Source organism: Rhagoletis zephyria, unplaced genomic scaffold (assembly GCF_001687245.7).
Source record: "Rhagoletis zephyria isolate East Lansing unplaced genomic scaffold, Rhagoletis_zephyria_1.1 Rzeph_scaffold_10425, whole genome shotgun sequence".
Taxonomy (NCBI): Eukaryota; Metazoa; Arthropoda; class Insecta; order Diptera; family Tephritidae; genus Rhagoletis; species Rhagoletis zephyria.
In genome coordinates, this window is record NW_016167503.1 from 1 (window position 1) to 18,155 (window position 18,155).

Sequence of the window (18,155 nt, forward strand, 5' to 3'; positions counted from 1 at the left end):
ATTATTTTACGCCCTATACTTTGCCATTCATGTCGTGGCAAACACTACTACTAGCAAAGTTAAGTGTGATAGTGAAAAGTTGTAAGCATGGTCGTAGCCAGGTGGGTGCAGGGGGCTCGGCTATAAAAATCAGAAAAATACTAAATCATTTATAAGGCTTAAATTAAAAAAAGTGGCCACACATTCAGGAAGAGTCTGGAATTCTTTTGTAGAATTTAGTTATTTATTTTTAACATTTATTGTTGCATTAAAGATGTTTTCTATGATAACTTTATTTGTTTGTACCTAATTAATGGTAATTTGTAACAATAAATTGTACAACAAATCTAAAAAAATTGTACTCCCTTTTTATGTTTTGTACTGCTTTGTTTCTATCGAAAATAGCAATGTACTCCTTTCCCCGTTTCAGAATCTGGCAACCCTACTTACCATACATTTTCCGATTTTTTTTCTAGGTAAGATAAGGTTGAAGTTGCTGGTGAACCTAGAGGAGGGCAGCTCATCAGCAGCTCCTTGTGATACCAACACCTACTACATAAACAATATTTTTATAAAAAATTACAAAAAAATTGTAACTTTAAGTACTTTGCAAGTATTTAACAAAAATTAACATGCACTCAGTTTTGCTTCCCACGGTATGCATATTAAGACGGGTCAATTCATATGGGAGTTTTTTCGACTATGTGCGTATGGGACAGAATATTTCTACATGTAATTCGAAGTAAATTTGCCGAAAATAGGTTACTTATCATTTTCCTGTAGTGTCGTAAGGAAGTGGTTAAATTTAGTGTAAAAACATGCTATAAGGAGTTTTTTTGCTATGAAGAATCGATTTCTGCACTTACTTTTTTCTTAAAACTTCCACAAGAAGGCGAAACAGTGAACATTTTGCAATTTTTATCGAAATCTATTTTTTCAATTTTTCAAACTCCAAATTGATTTTTAATCATCTCCATAATATAGCTGTTTGCGTTTTAAATTTTTTTAGGAACTTTTATCAATCTAAATTTCTTTAAAGTATTATTACATCTTCCTTTATTCATACAAAATAAGAAAAGCAGTGATTTAAACACACGTTGAGTGACTACACTAAAAAGCGGCCTCCCCTTACTTGAACGCAAATCACTTAGACAAATCTAGATAACAAGCATCAGCACTGATTATATCTCACAAGTGCCGTAAAGGCATTGAATCATTCCAAAAATTAAATCAAAAGACTGTAACCTTTGAATTACACGTTTACTGCTTAGCCTTCATACCACCCACTATCCATTCACTAAAGAGTGCAAGTGCACTAAATGAAAAAAAAAACTGCAGCATCAATGCAAACAAAGTGTCGTTTTTCTGTGCCTCGAACACGCTGATGATACAAACAAACTAGCAGGCTTAAATTATTCAGAGACATTGCCGCGCAAAACAGCCGTCGGCTCGTAATGGTGTTTACATTGCTGATTATAGTGCCATGAATGGCGCTGATAATACCTTTAGACATACACAAGGGGCAATGGTGCAGCTACCAGCCAGCAGAGTATCTATCTTCTACCACCAGCATGCGGGTGCACCAATTGCAGCTGACTGGTGGCAATGAAGAGAGTTGTGCATGAAAAGCTCCGTAGCATAAGTTATGCAATAGACTTACTTACATTCACAATTTCTTTCACCATCCGCATCAAAGGCTCGTTCGCCCCTCGAATGTGTGGTCAAATGCTGTCTGATGCGATGGTGCTTGTACGTACCGCATAGCAGCGGAAGTATGTCGAAGCAATACGGCAAATCTGTTAGCAACGTTAAGGCAAAACATGTGACATACCATACGAGGAACACATATTCATGGCTTTGTACTTAAGCGTTGCATGCCGAGTCACGTAATATTTCATTTATTTCAACAATTTAATTGAATACAATTTTTCAAACATGTGTTCACCCTCCTCAAAAATATTTTCGGCAGTCAACTTTCCTAAACCTCTTAAGTTTGATACCCATATCGCAATATTCAATTTATCTTACCAATTGAATTAAATTAATAATTTAAAACAGGTGGCAACCTTCAACAAAAATATTTCCAGATGTAAGCCATCTCAATTGTCTTTCTTTGACAGCCATATTGCTATATTTACTTTATCTTATCAATTTACTTAATCTGCAATTTCTAAACAGGTGGCAACTCCCTAACTTTCCTCTTTCTATATTTTAAGCTAGGCTTCTAGCAATAGATTGGTGAAAACTGAATTTAATTCCATGTATTAGTGATGCGCGTACAAACATACAGACAGACAGGCAAAAATTGTAAAAAATTGTTGATTTGGCTACTGTTGCTCTAATGAAGATCCGCCGTATTAATTTTTCTTTAAAACTTATAATGCACAGACAGCCGACTGTTACAATTTTATTATATCTATAGAAAAGGAATAAAAAAAATTCCATTATTTGATAGCATCTCTCACTTTGCTAGCATGATGTTCAAAAATTAGTTCCCCGACCTCACTCTGACCTCCAATTCATGCAAGAAGAATGCTTTAGATATTTGCTCTTATCCCGGAAAATAGTATTTTTTTCTTGAAAAAATTAGTCCCAAAAGCGCTTCTGTAAACAGCTGTAAAAAATTTAAGAAATTTATATAAAAAATAGGCGGACTTATATGCTCCGAGGCTGGCTCCAAACGGATCTTTCTTTACGCTCATCCCTCGAAGGGGTGAATGGGAGAATGGAAGTGTGTGGAGTAAAAGTCCAATAAACATCTTCTCGGACGAATCGAAGCTGAAGGGGAGAGTTGGAGGAAGTGATCAGACTGCCAAATCTCTGCAGCGTCTTTCAGGCAGAGGTGGCCGCTATAAAAGAGGCAGTGGATTGGTTATACACCATTGTTTTTCCGAGGGTAATATCTACTCTGATAGCCAAGCGGATATCAGGGAGCTGCGATCGCTGATGGTTGGATCAAAAATGGTCGGGGAATGCCTGAGCTCTCTGAGAGTTGCAAGACCTTCCTGGCCGGTGGTAGACCGCGGGCGGGTAGCTTACTAAGCTCTCGACTCTTACAGGTTTACTTACCGGATATTGTCCTTTAGTAACCCCACGTTTTTGGAGACGAGGTGGAACCATCTCAGCACTTCCTTTTCAGCTGCCAGACTCTCGCCAGACTAAGGTTTAAGCACTTCGGTGCGCATTTCATCAACACTCCCGAAAAGCTTTCGCCTGGGGAACTTTGTTTTGGGCACCCAGTGCGCCTCTTAGCTTAACATAGAAAACCTGTAGTTACTGTTCTAACTAAGTTGCGTAATGTGGTAACACAATGGACTGTTATTAATGTCTAAGTGAGAGGTGTATGCCACAATCAACCTTACCTAACCTAGGCGGACAATATAGTTTACTTTCAAATTAAAAACTATTTTTTTTTTAACACATCAGCAATTTAAAAATGTCAGATCTGAAAGGCTAAATCTGATTTATATAGCGACGTGTGCGAAACCCTGGAATGAAGCCATGAATCTTGGAGTGGTCAAAAGATAAAGAAGGCAAAAGGGTATATGCGGCAAGGGAAAACTTTGGTATTACTAGGGCGATTGACTTGCTTTTTCCAAACGGTTTTTTGAAATCGTGATATTTCAAGTATCGAATAAACCGAAGTTCTGTTATCGTATGAACCGGGGTTATGTTATATAAATTTTATTTATTTATGTATTTTTTTGACAGACTCGGATCAAAGATTGTTACTAAATCATTTCATCAATTACTGAAATAACATAACAATAATAAATTCGGCGGTTTTTTCTTAATAAAGTAAATTAATGCAGTGACAATTCTGCATTCATTGTACCTGAGAAACATTTTACCAATTATGGTTCAAATGTTGGCTTGCTTCTAACCAGAAACAAATGTACTCACATACTTGTACATACATACATGCATATGTACATATTTATTCTAGTAAATTCCAAGCTTAACTCTTTCTACATTTCGTACAGGCGACTGCAATTTCATTTAAGCCGAAGGCGATTTGACCAACTTTCATTTACATATATTAACAAACGATGCGCACTAATGGCTTTAGAAACTAAAACTGTTATCAAGAACCATTTTCGTGATATTTGCATTCACAATATCGCAAATTTTGTCTTAATATTTACTCCAAAAGTTAGGAAATTCGTTTGTGACGTGTTCGATATGCGCAACACAATAATAGTCGAATGCACAAAAAGAAGTTTTAGTGGAGGTAGAAACCCATAATGGAGGTAAAATTTGCATTTATTTACATAAGTGCCGCAAGCTGCAGTACTAACTTTTTGGCAATCGTGCGTAACTATCTGTGAAACTTGTTATGCCAAAAATTGTCTAATAAGTACGTAGAACTATCTATGACTTTGAGCATTCTTTCCAGCTCGACNTGAAACTTGTTATGCCAAAAATTGTCTAATAAGTACGTAGAACTATCTATGACTTTGAGCATTCTTTCCAGCTCGACCCATCAAACAAGGAAATCGTACTTTTAATGTGTCGTGTAGTAATTTTTACTTTTGCGTATTCACGCATATAGATTGACAGCAAAAAGTTTCAAGCGGTTACTTGTCAATTATTTCAAAGTTGTATATAAAATTTAGTTTATGTTTTGCATATTCGGGTGCTGTTCCTGTTTTAGACTAAATAAGTCCGCCATTTATACTGGCATTACTAATTTGTGAAAATGTCAAACTTTTCCAACACCAATACTGACATGGTTCTTGCTTTTGCTGCCGCATGCTGCTACTTATTAGTCCAGTCATGAGAAGAATATCAATGCTATACCAACAGAGTAGCTGGAAATATGTTTGGTGGCACTCCACGTTGGAAGCTTTTAAGCCGTTTGCATTATTTTTCTGCTGCTAGATGCTGGCCGTAAATATTGACATCGGCCACGGACAGCTGACTAATTGGAAATTTTATCGCAGTCACTCAGGCACTTATTCACTGTTGCATTGCAGTGGAGTGCATAAGCTGTAATAAACAAGCAGTCGTGCATTTAGTCAAGAATAAAGAAGCTGACGCGCATGTTTGGCTTATATTACTAAGCATGAATGTACACTAGGGTGGTAAAAAAAAAACAAAGTCGGAATTTTAGTGCCCTCACCCCCTAGGATTGCTCTATATCGAAAAAAAGTATTCTCTATTTTTTATTTTGAAATCAAAATATATTTAGAACTTGCTCAAAGCGCTCGAAGTTTTGATCGGGAAACTCTGGCTCTATTCAGACTTTAAATAATAATACCCAATTGTTTATTTAACCATTTTTTTAATACTATTTAAGGCTTTTCATTGGGAATTTTTACTTTTTCATATGCACTTTTGGACCACCCTAATGTGAATACATTACCAATTTGCAAATATGTATGCAAAAAAGTAAAAGCAGCGCCCTCAAATGCATAAACCATAAGAAGGATACGAGGCATTTGAAGCGTTTGACATTTTGAATGGCACTTCACTGCTACTTCATCAATAAATTTGTGTAAGTAACCTAAGGCTTAGCACATAATAGGCCAATGACAGTAAGACGACCAATAAATCGAGAAATTGGAGACGCCACATTTATAGTTGACCTTATGTTTTAGAAAACGTCGCAGCGTAAAGATTTATTTGATATTCAAAAATATGTAGTATACAACCTCTAGTGGAATTCCCTAGGATTTAATTCTTTGACTTTTCATAAACTCCAAAATCTATGTTTTTAACGCTTAGCAAAAAAGTCTCGAAACGGGCCTTTCGTAAGAGAGTTAGTTAAAAATATTACTCATGAAATTAAGTACTTTTAGATAATACAAAAGCTGGGCTAACATAATTTTGTCTGCATTCGCTTCATGGAACGATTTTGGAAAGTAAAAGCACTATTGGAAAGATATGCTTCTATATATGGGGAGATGGTTTTAACATTGACCCACGAATAGCACGACCCACGAATAGCACGAGCAACTGATAGATAAAAATATGACCAATTCGATGAATAAGCCGAACACAAATACGAAGACAAATACGATCAGAAGTAGGGAGACGAACATTAAAACGATTATCGGCGAATACGAACAACGCAAGAGCGAGCATTAAGACGATTAGGAAAATGAATATGAAGAGGAGTAGGAGGACGAACACGAAGAATGTACGACAAATACGAACAGTAACACGAAGACTACGTCGAATAAATATGTATACCAACCGAAAAAGAATAGGATCCAGATACGACGACGGAGATAATTAGGATGATGGATATGAAGACTAAGATGTATACGAAGACTACAACGAAAATAAATAGGAAGAAGGATACGACAACGAATACCAAGGCAATTCTGATACGCCATAAAGGCTAATACGAAGACAGCGAATAAAACGAATACGAATGTGAATACGACGAATAAGACGAATACGTATATGAATGTAGAGAAAAAAAAACGAAAACAAAAAAATCTTCGGCACCATTAAAAAACTGTTTAGTTCGAAATTTTGGCATCTAATTGTACTACTTGTATTGAATTATTGGCAACCAGATGGAAACCTCCAGCGCAGTTATTCATTATTTTCCTCTGAAACCATTTTTACATCATATCCTCGGCACTAACAGTCGGATTTTAAAATAAAATGTATCGTTGTTTTTGTTTCAAGGGCATAACTCTTTTCTTTCAAAGCACATTGACCTCTAGTATCCCATTCTAGTACTTACTCACCAAATATAAGATCTAATCACCCCTAGGTTTGGTATAAAAAAAATTGCTAGCTACATTTGTAAACAGCAAATATAAATATCGTTAACCGCTTTATTATTTTTTTTTTAAATTTTGTGATTTATACTTTGCTCACAAAACTTACCTAGTTATCCCAATCAAACATACAAATAACCAAGTATGTTCTTCGTAAACTGGCACACAAGTGACTCAAAAATAAAAGAGCAAAAATAACAAATGGTAAAACATAAAACTTAAATGTTCAAGTCAGAAAACTTTGACGGTAATTTAATAGTTTATAGTACGTGCTAAACTTTTTTTTTACTTTTGCATGTATATTTCAATAAAAAACCTAATTCTAGGACTAGTGGAGAGGACACACAAATTTACTTCGAACATTTATTCAAAGTAAAATTACCAACAATTCATAAAAAGAAAATAAGGCGTGCAGAAAGTAAGTAAAAGTCTGTTGCAGTACAGCATCAAAAAATAACTGCAATGGTCATTAACTGCAAACATGAAAATAGGCAGGCCAAAAAGTCCTACATATCGGAAAAGGAAGCTATAAAAATTGTGCTGGTAGACAGCCAAAAGCGCTGAGCAAATAACACGTTGAAATCTGGGAGAACTTGCAAAATGTTGAATGCGAATGTGAAATACATAAAGGTAATGCTACTGATAGCAGATGTGCCTTGGGATTTATATACATATGTGAATATAAATAAATATATCGAGTGTTTGTAAAAGTTCCAAAAATTGCTATGTAAACAGTTTGAAGTTTTACACCTGCGGGTCCATTACTTTATTTCACGCAACCATATATTAAGGTGTGTAGGAGGATAAAATGTCCTCCTTATTTGGGAAGAAAAAATATATGCTATTTAATGAAATTAAGAAAGTGCGAGTATTGAAAGATTTTATCAAACTATTTGAGAGTATGCAGCTCATAGTTTTTGTTCCGAAGGAACCGAGACGAAGGCCAAAATAATAACAAATCGCTGCTTTCTGTTGCTTTTCTGTAACTTGTGGTGTGTTTTATTTTCCTATGGCAAGAAAATGTTTAAATATAAGTGCAAATGATATTTCACTATTTGCACTTTCGTGTGGCCAAAGTCAATGCGAGATGAGAAAAGTCCTCCTGCCGTTCACCTTGCTGCTGGCGTCGCTGTAGGACATAATTTGTTGCATGAAAAGTAAATAGAGAGGGGTCAGTAGCATTCTCCGTATGTATAGCTACAACTCCCATTATCTTCCTCCTCACCGTTCTTCATGTAAATATTTGCCTTTGTAGTGATAGAGTGCATGTAAATGTTCTTTTGGCTCCATGAAGTGCTGTAAAAGGACACCAAGCCAGTCAGTGAGGAAGGCATTTTTGTAGCACACACATACGTAGAGTGAGCACAAAAAAAAAGAAGAAAATGCAACTGCGTTTCAAAATTTTGACGTTCTCGCTTCATTTGCCACATTTGACTTTGATTTGTGTTTTGTTTGGATGTGGGTAGCGGTGGCAGATGATGAATGAATGCCTGGGTGGTGGTGATGTAAGTGTACGATAAGTTTGGCTTTTGCATTCATTGAAAATGCAAGACCTGTACTTATGTGTGAAGTTGGCTGCTCGGGCGCAGCTGCAACGCGATTCACCAAATTACTACTTGCATAAAAAATGCCCTTTCGGGAAAATAAAAAGAAGACCATGGATGTTGTTTTTGCGGTGGAGTGTTTGAGATAAAAAGAACTACATATATGTGAGTAGGCGAAACTTTTACTGTAAGTTCTATTCATTCAAATGACTTACTAACTATGTACTTGAATACATATTCTTCTTCTTCTTCTTTTTTGGCGCTGTAACCGCCTAAGCGATTTTGGCCGAGTTCAGCAAAGCACGCCAGTCGTTTCTCCTCTGTGCCAACTGACGCCAATTGGAAACGCCAAGTGAAGCCAAGTCCTTCTCCACCTGATCTTTCCATCGCAGTGGGGGCCTCCCTCTTCCTCTGCTACCACCAGCGGGTTCCGAGTTGAATACTTTCAGAGCTGGAGCGTCGGTGTCCATTCGAACGACATGGCCAAGCCAGCGGAGCCGCTGTATTTTAATTCGCTGCACTATGTCTATGTCGTTGTAAAGCTCATACAGCTCATCGTTCCATCGTCTGCGGTACTCGCCGTCGCCAACGCGTAAAGGCCCGTAAATCTTCCGCAAAATCTTGGGTGATCCAAAACACAGAAGAAAATCAATTTATAGAAAATTGGAAATAAGAAAATTTTCTATATATTTTTTATGCATTAATTACATTTTTTAGTACCTATTTTTTTGATCGAGCAAAAATATTTTCCTTCAGAAATCTTCCAACAACAGAATTACTATGGATGCTTTCCATTTCAAGACAATCAGTCAGGTACGAGCATGATTTTGAATTTAAATGAAACTGAAATATGTCGTTTGTTGGTCCAAATAATAATTATTTGAAAAAAAGTTTTAAATCTGTCGATAATAATAGCACTAGTGTGTATACGGCAAAAACTTGCGAGCATGAGTTGAATCTGGTGAAATAAGATTTAAGGATAAGTAATAACCGATTCTCTGTAAATTATAACTTTAAGTTTTATAAAGCTTATTTCATTTTAAATAAAATATTAATAATAAATAATATCCTTTAGTGTGAAAATTATAGACTAATTTGTAGTATGTACCCCAAAAATAAATTTTTTTTCTAAAAGAAATCATATTTCCGCAAAAAATTCAGCTCAATAGTAGTTGAAAGGTCCTATTTTCTTGTGATTCATACCTTTTCAAATAAAGTTTTTGCAAAATTTAATTTCGAAAAAATTTTCATAAAAAATAAAAAAATTTTACCATTTTGTCTGAAGAGACAACATATGAGTGAACAAATTGTTAAATCTCAGATATAGTATTAGTTTAGTATATCTAAAAAACATAATAGGTTGTATGTCGGCCAAAAAATTTTTTCGATAAAAAAAAAAAAAATACGGGTCTCATTATTTGGACCACGAAACCACATATTCCAGTTTGAACGAAATTATAAATCATGCCCGTACTTCACCGGTTGTCTTGAAAAAGAAAGCATCTATGCAAATATACATCTAAAATTTTAGTAGATATTTTTTCCAAACGCGCATGTTTACAAACACACAAGATAATTAACTTTTTTTAATAAGATATGATATTATCGGTTATGAAAAAGTATCTAGTAAATATTAAGAAATATATTTCTAGTTTGAAAATGTTAACCGATTTCAAAATAAATAATACAGATGTTTTTATTTTTGATATTCTTGAGTTCTGGGGGTAGCAGAAAAAAGATTTTGTAACACCAAAATATGTATGTGTATGAGCGAGGCAACCGAATTGGCAAAATTAGAAAACATTGCATTTTTGGAGGCCTTCCTTTTTATCGATTTAACAGATAGGCCCCTCGGGCTTCACTTTAACCCCTTCAATTATGTTCATGAAATAGTAATATCACAGTTAGGATTTAACTTTCCACCAGGTTTGCACTAAACACAAGTGTTAAGATCTGTTTTACACAAAGGTTTTGAAAAAAAAGCAGATCCTGTAAAATTAGGTTCCATAAATTACTTAGCTGAACCTAACTTCCTAAACTTAGTTCAGATCTCATTTAAGAGTAGTGATATCTCATAACAAAGCCGAAATGACTCTTAAAAACTTTAGTGCAGATCCAGTACTTGCTCATTATTTCATAATAATTTATTACTTAAAAATCAAGTCCATCCACTTATCAGTTATGTAATACTAGGAAAGCCTCTTGTAACGCAATGTCATAGCTTTCCTAATATAACTGCAAATGCGTTTCTAGTTTGATGGCAAAACAAAAAAGTAAACCAAACAAAACCAATGCCAATCCGATGAAATGCAACAAAGAAGCAGACTTTACAAAGCGACTGATTTATGTGACGCATTTTTTTGTAACAATTCGCGAAATGTAGACTAATCCTCAAATCGAGAATCTTTAGTAAATATTCATTTGTGCAAATGCACTGATAAGCATACTCAGACCGGATTAAGAATGACTGACTGGCTGAAGAAATAATTTTCATATTGACTTTCTGCCAAAGTAGAACGGTGTAAGCGGGAAGTGTACATATAAGAGCGAAAGAAAATGAATAAATATGAAAAATAAGTAGGACAAAAAAATAATCTTGTCTAAGAGCTCACAAATACGTCACCAAAACGTCGGCAACGTGAAAGATGTAAGAAATGAAATATTAAATTTATATGTTATAGGATAGGAAAAGGTTGAAAGTGAATGAACATTCTCACATGAATAACAGCCGGTTTTTATTTTCTGTCAATTTCCATATAAAATTTAAAAAACTAAAATCAGTTTTACTCAAATTGATTTCGTCAAATTGGCTGTAAAAGTTGGGTGAGTTAAAATAATAAATTTATCTAAATCTGGGAAAGGTTTAAGTAAGTAGTTTGGTGGGATCCACTATTTTTGATTTCCCAAAAATTAGGCATACAATTTCTTCTTAATATTCTTCGTTATTAAAAAAAAATCGTCTAGCTCTGCCACATACTAAATACATAAGTCTCAACTGAATGCAATACGACTGTTAGCTGTTTACGCTGTGATTTTTAAATAAAATTCACCAATTTTAAATACCCCGACACATATCAGGCTTAGTGTTAAAGTCCAAAGTCATATCTATTTACCCATATATTTTTCTATAAATTACTTTGGTGTGAGTGGGTGACTTCATTTACTATAGAGATGCATTCATTTACCCACGCATAAGCTTAAATGAGTCCTTGATTCTTAGAGCTATAAAAAAGTGCGATATTTTTTGCATTCAAAATGGCGTAAATGATGCGTTGAAAAGCTGCGAATCCATTGAAACAGCTGCAAATGAGCTCTTAATTGTTTGTGTAGGAAATTTGCGTGGGCAACCTTCATGCGTGTAAAGCAACTGCATCCGCGAAAGTTATAGTATATCGTTTCAAAGCAAGCGCATGTTTGCAGGCGTTTCCATTTCCACCTCCGCTTAAACGTTTATTGCAATTTTAATGGTGTGAAAATTGCGTATACGCCGTGGTTATACCAACAGAAGGGACTTGCCTGCGGTTGCAATTGAAATATTTATTTATTCGTGGAAGAGTTTATTTAAATGCGGTTTTTAAAATGGGCTGGCGTGCAGATTTTTTTTTTCAAATTTTAAATGACAATTTTAATTATCGTGGAGTGCTACATAAAAGCGCAGATTATATTTCTGGCGTGGAGGTTGTGTGCAAAAAATTTATTATAGACAGCATAAAGTTTCTATTTCTGACTTCACGCGTCAACAGAAATGATTTAGGTACATAAATATCAGTACAATGTATGCATTTAATATCTTAATATCCATTTCTAGTAAAAGTCGTTATTCGATTAGTTGCAAAAATGTGTTAACTAGCTTAACTTTATCGAGAAAAACTCCAATTAGCAAATATGATAAGCATCACATAAGTAAACTCAATTTCTTATATACTTAGTTGTTAATAAAATACATTAAAACAGTTCGATGGTGGTAAGGTTCTCAGTTTTACGCTGCCTATGCACGCCAAATGGTTTTCTCTAAGAAACTTATTTTTTGCGCTAGTATAATTGTACGCTTGCTGTTGTTTATCGATTGCGACGGCAGTTCGATAATTGCATAAAAGGTGACACATCTCTTTTGACTAGATGACAATAGGCAAGCTGGACGTATTAAAATTTAGCTAACTACGCGAGTGCTACACTAAGGTTTGGCTCGTAGTAGTTAGAGGCGTCAGAGATTTTTAAGGATCTAATCGTCGACTCGTTTTGTCCAGATACTCTTACACAAAAGTACAAATTTGGTTTATTTGATGATCAAGTTTACGGTTTTTTAAGCTCACTCCATTCGTGAATTCCAGTTTCGATAACTTTTTAAGCTGCGGTGGCCGTATCTCAGCATAGATTTGCACAGTGTTGTATTCCAAGGTGTACAAAGGTAATGGTTTGTTCTCAGAATCCCCATAACCCCAGATAAAATTATCTAGACGCGTATATTTGCACGAACTCTTTGTCCACCAGGTTATTCCAAGAAATTACAAGCTAAATAATTTTTTTTGTCTGTGAGAGTGTTTTAGAGGAAGTGTCGGAGGAAATACAGGGCATGATGCCGCACTGATCACTACATATGTAGAGGTAGACCTCCTATGGTTTAGAAAATCCATTTATTCTATTAAAAGATAGAAAAGTGGAATATTTAAAGAAGTAGGACTAAAAATTAATTTCTGGCCTTCTGTAGACAGATCTATGTTAGTTATGAGCTCTGAATGGTTGAAAATACAAAAATGTAAGGAGTTGCCACCAACTTAAAACAATTTTGATTAATTAAAATTAATTAAAGAGAATTGATAAGATAATTAATAAGATAAATTATATATTACAATTTCGATATGAAACGAAAGGTTTTTAAGAAATATTTGATTTAGAAACATTTATCAAATGCATTAAATATATTTATTTCATACCTAACCTTACACCTAATCGCATAAATGATTTTCATATTTCCATTTTATTAGACGAACCCACAGTAAGGCGTGGCAGAATAAATTTGTTATAAAACATATTTTAGAAATTTTGTGAACTATAACATATGTAAATACTAAAACTATAAAGAATTCATTTCGACAAAAAAAACATTAGGAATCTATCGTTTTTTTGCAATAACATACACTCATATGGATATGTAAAAACTGGAAATGAAACAAATTAAAAATCTAAGGCCATTTCATAAGCTTCGCATGTCTGCACCGGAGTTGAAACAATACAAAAAATAACTAAAATGAAACTGAGAGGGACAGCTAAAGCAAAAGTACAAAGCTAAGGCCATGAATGCTTCTGCAGAATCCGAGTAATGCTAGTAGCAAAAGCATTGTGGCTTCCTCAGCCGAGCATGGCCCACAGCTACACAACTAACTACATAAATACGACCGACACGTTGGGCAATGACTGTCGTCCATTTCGTCTCTAAATGGCAAATCCAGCAGATAATATGTGCCAGTGGGTGCATTTATGTATTTTCATTTATAATTTCAAGTATTTGTCATTTTGTGATATTCAAATGTGCACTCAATCGTAATAGAACTCGCCAACAGAGGAATACCTAAATACTTATAGCATAAAATGCAGCAAATGAAATGTGCGGTGGGCCATGTAAAACACAAAAATTGTATTTGCATTTTGTTAGTACTCGTAGCTAGCGGCTAAAAAATTAGAGGTTGGGAAGGGAAAGTGAAAAATCTTGCCGCAACACTACTGGAAATGATGTGTGACATTGCGGAGGAATGACGGCAGCGATATGCAAGCGGAATATGATTTGCGGTGATTTATGCTGACTCAGCTGCTTAGCGCACCCCTCGCTCGCTTCTATGGCGCTTCGTCGTATGTGTGTGCATTTGCAGCAACGGGCCAACCCATCGATGCTGGTTCGCGTTTTGGTGACATTTATGAAATCCTCTGTGGCCAAAGTATAATCACGGTTGGATTGTGAAATACAGGCGAAAAAAATTGAAAAATAATAGCATTATGCGAGATTAATACTGGCATTTGTGGCCGTTATGATGGATTTTAGTTGTAATGTTGTGGCTTTTGTTGTTGTTGTAATCAATGTGAGTGATCAGCGTTGCGGGAAAAGCTAGGTTGATAGGCAGCTGCTATTGCTTTTTTACTCGTACTATACGGATGTGTATGTTGGAAAAATGATTATTGCTGGTTGTAGTCATGAATATTAAAAACAGCACACATACATACGCATATACACGTGCAACAATGCCATTGTAAACTTGTATGCTTTCTGAAAAGCGCAATTTTGTAGCAGAGGCCAAATTGAAATACATATATATGAAACACGAAATATTAGCTTATATTTTTAATACTTTGCTGTTATATTCCTTTCTCTTACCTCAGACAAGTATGCACTCTCCCATGGCTTTTGCTATTTTGAAACTTATGTACATGCATGGGCAAATGCATTTAATCGAATTTGTGCAATTCTTTATGATATTGCTGACCTGCGCGCATTTGCAGGTGGTGTTCATACGTTTCTGTGTATGCGTGTATGCATATTAGCACCCTGTGAGGGAATGCACTACTGCCGAACCGGTTCCGTACTAATGAATTTAGACCCACGACTAATGCGCATTAATACTCTTTTGCTTGCCAGCATCTGGCGAATTTAACATTGCGATGTCCTACAAAGTGCTAACGACTCCCCGCTGCATCCCTTTTTCGATAGTTTCGAACCAGTTCTAAAATCGACAAGCGAAAAAAGTAACATGATTTTTCCAAACCGAGTCTTTTTGTTTAAATTATTGTAAAAAATGTGTTTTTAATTAGTTTTAAAAAGTAAAAGTATTCGCTGCTTTTGAACTTTTGGCGATGAAGACCTATTATTACGTAACTAGAAATTTGGTTCACTATAGTTCGGGATTGCCCTGCAGGGAATATACTACACATACATATGTACTAGGGTCCGACCGAAGGTAGAACCGAACGTTCGGTTTTGATCTAACATTCGGCCGACTTTTAAACTAATTAAATCGGGTTTTTTCAAAGAATAAGCTCCATGTTGCCAATTGAGGTGTACATAATATACAAAATACATAGAAACGTTTTTATCTCTTGTGTATGCATTAACAAACACATAATTGTAGCACAGTTCAGTTTCTGTAAAAAGTAATTGTTATGTAGCAAACAAATTTGTTTATATGAACTTTAATAATATTTTGGCGCTTACACTTTTGTTAAGTGTTTGGCCGAGCTTCTCCCCTAATTTTTGGTGTGCGTCTTAATGTTGTAAAACAAATGGAGGGACTTACAGTTCTACGCTGCTTCCGAACTTCTCTAACGAGTCATCCACAGCGACCGCCCTGATGTTTTTTTTAGTTTTTTTTTTAGTTTAGTTGTCACTTAAATTCACCAATTAAATTGCGTTCTCGCCAAGTGAGTTTGTCCTGTTACCACTGGTGGGTGGAGCAGAAAGATAATATTCAGCAACTGCTTTAAGTAACTCTAGGGATCTAGTATTCCAATATTGAAAAATATTACCACCTCTAAAGCGAAGATCAAACGATTTGTACATTTGTATATTTAGGCAGTCACAGAGTGGTATTGTTTAGAAATTTGAGTTCAGCTCAATAAGAGAATTTCCGAATCTGCACAAATGTACTAGTCCAGATAACCAAAAAGGTCCGGCTTCGGCGAAAGCTTCGGTAGTTTTTTTTTTGCCGAAGGCGAGCATTCAGCCGAATATTAAAATATTGCCGATTAATCGGCAAACCGAAGCCGAAGCCGAACAATCGATAGGACTCTAATATGTACATACATGCATACATAGTATACACCATAATGCTGTAAAAACAATCAACAAAATGCAGCCTCAACATTTTCGATGTTGTTTCTTCCATTTCATTTCATCAGCTGAGGCATGTAAAATGCCAAGGGAAAAGTCAGTTATATTGCTATAAACAGTTTTAGTACTTCGCTGCAATCATCGACTAAATAAATGAGCATTTTCGTTGCTCTAAATAGGTTTCAGTGTTGGGTTTAACCCATGGGTGAGCAGCTGTAAAATTTGCCAGGAAAATCATATATAAATAATGGTGATTTCGTTTCTTCTTTAAAAAAATGTTGCCAAAGTGTGTTTGATGTTACACTTAACCCTGTAAAAGGCCCTTTTGCCCTTTTATTCTTGTCAAGCTCACGCATTTCATAATATTGAATGCATTTTTGGGCATCTCCTTTATTTTCTGAGATATTGAGTAAAAAGTATCATTAATTTAGTACAAATATTCATCACATTTTGTCGTATGACGGTCCAGGTGGCTGCAAAATTGTTGAAAAACGTAGCATACGACAAAATTTTGCTAAAGAAAATCCTGCATAAAGTCAATAATAATTAACAATAAACAATACAAATCAAATAGTTTAAGAATTTCTTGAACTAGTAATTTCTCCGAGACTTTGAAGATGATCAATCGTTGCGTTTTTGAGGAATTGAATTCCACACTTTAATTGCGATTTCAGAAAATCTGCCCATAGTAACACAAGACAATATTTTATACAGGCGATGGTATGTATGTATTTTCATTGACATAACATAGTCACATACCAACAATGCCACTACCAAAATAACCCACACTTCTTCTACTACTTCCTGTCTCATATATCTCCCCATTTTTTCAGCTTTTCTATTTCATTTGCATTATTACATATTTCATTCTGGCGTTATAGTAATTTATTATTGACTTTGGTTTAAGTCTAGTAGTTCTGTTAATCCATTTTCTGTTCACACAGTTTTAAGCATGGTACTCCTGAATCAATTAGTAAAGATAGCTTCGAGAAGAAAGGACTTGTTTATATATATTCATTTACTTACCATAATTTATTAAATTAGGGGTTTTAATTAGCTATATTTCTCTTGTTATTATTTTTATTTATTTTTGTTTGTTTCGGTGTTTCGCTTTATTTTTTGCTTTAATCCAATTAGTCAATCAATATTCATTATATATGTATGTATGTATATTTAAATTTTTTTCTTGCCTTTTGTTTCTATTTGTTTCTGTGCCCACACTCACGCAGTGTTGCACCAATGTTTTAGCTTCTTTGAACAATGTCAATAGAGGTGTCTGTATATAACTACACGCACCATGTGACAGGCTTCAGGAACCCCCTGCAAAAGAATATAGAAATTTTAAATCACCAAAATGCGCAGAAAGACTTTGGGTACCTCACTGAAGCTTACTCGTAAAATTCGTTGCGATAAACCTGTAAGTGCGCTGAATGCTGCAACCGCTTGGGTGGTGTCCATAAACATATATCTTCGTTGAAATATAAACAGAACAATTCCTGTTACGTTGATCCTTGGATGAATCGACGAAGCTGTTATTAAGCTTTCAAAAAGTGGTGCCTTCCTTCACCTATGCTTTTGAGGGCGATACCGTTGGAAAGTTAGAATAAAAAGTCATACTCAGAAAATGCCTTTTGAATACGTGTTTTGAAAGCAACACGCTGAATCGGGTTAGAAGTTGCTTCGCTACTCGACAAGATAAAAGCCTGCAAAAATAAAAGTTAATCAAAATTTTAAATGCGAGTGGCGATGTGAGCAATAAAACCCTACCCATAAACATAGGTGGGATACTGTAGAGAAAACCTTTCTGCATGCGGACCGGCTCGGCCTTTTTATTATCCCCACAGTCCATCTACATGGCGCTTACTATCGCTTCAATCTGCAAAGAAAACGAGATTGTGACATGAATAGAAACCAAAAGTTTCTTCTGACTGAGATTCGTTTTTTTAAGTAGACATGATAATTAAGTAAAAAGATGAATCCATTCGCCTGCTTTGGCTGGACAAACGAAAGCAAGAGCGCTATTGAACACAATGGCAATGCCGAGTTCAATATCTCTCTGCACCTGGTATGAATATTTAG

The 18,155-nt window shown here is 35.2% G+C and overlaps 1 long non-coding RNA gene across 2 annotated transcripts; it reads right to left on the bottom strand.

Moving 5' to 3' along the window:
• Positions 1-17,270: 17,270 nt before the first annotated feature.
• On the bottom strand, positions 17,271-17,950 carry LOC108376431 (uncharacterized). Of its 2 annotated transcripts, none has more exons than XR_001849257.1 (3): positions 17,844-17,950; positions 17,469-17,779; positions 17,271-17,396 (listed from the first exon to the last, which is right to left on the bottom strand). It is a non-coding gene; the product is annotated as an uncharacterized LOC108376431 (long non-coding RNA). The 2 variants fall into 2 exon arrangements; XR_001849258.1 differs by having other exon boundaries at positions 17,454-17,779.
• Between the last annotated feature and the right edge of the window lie 205 nt (positions 17,951-18,155).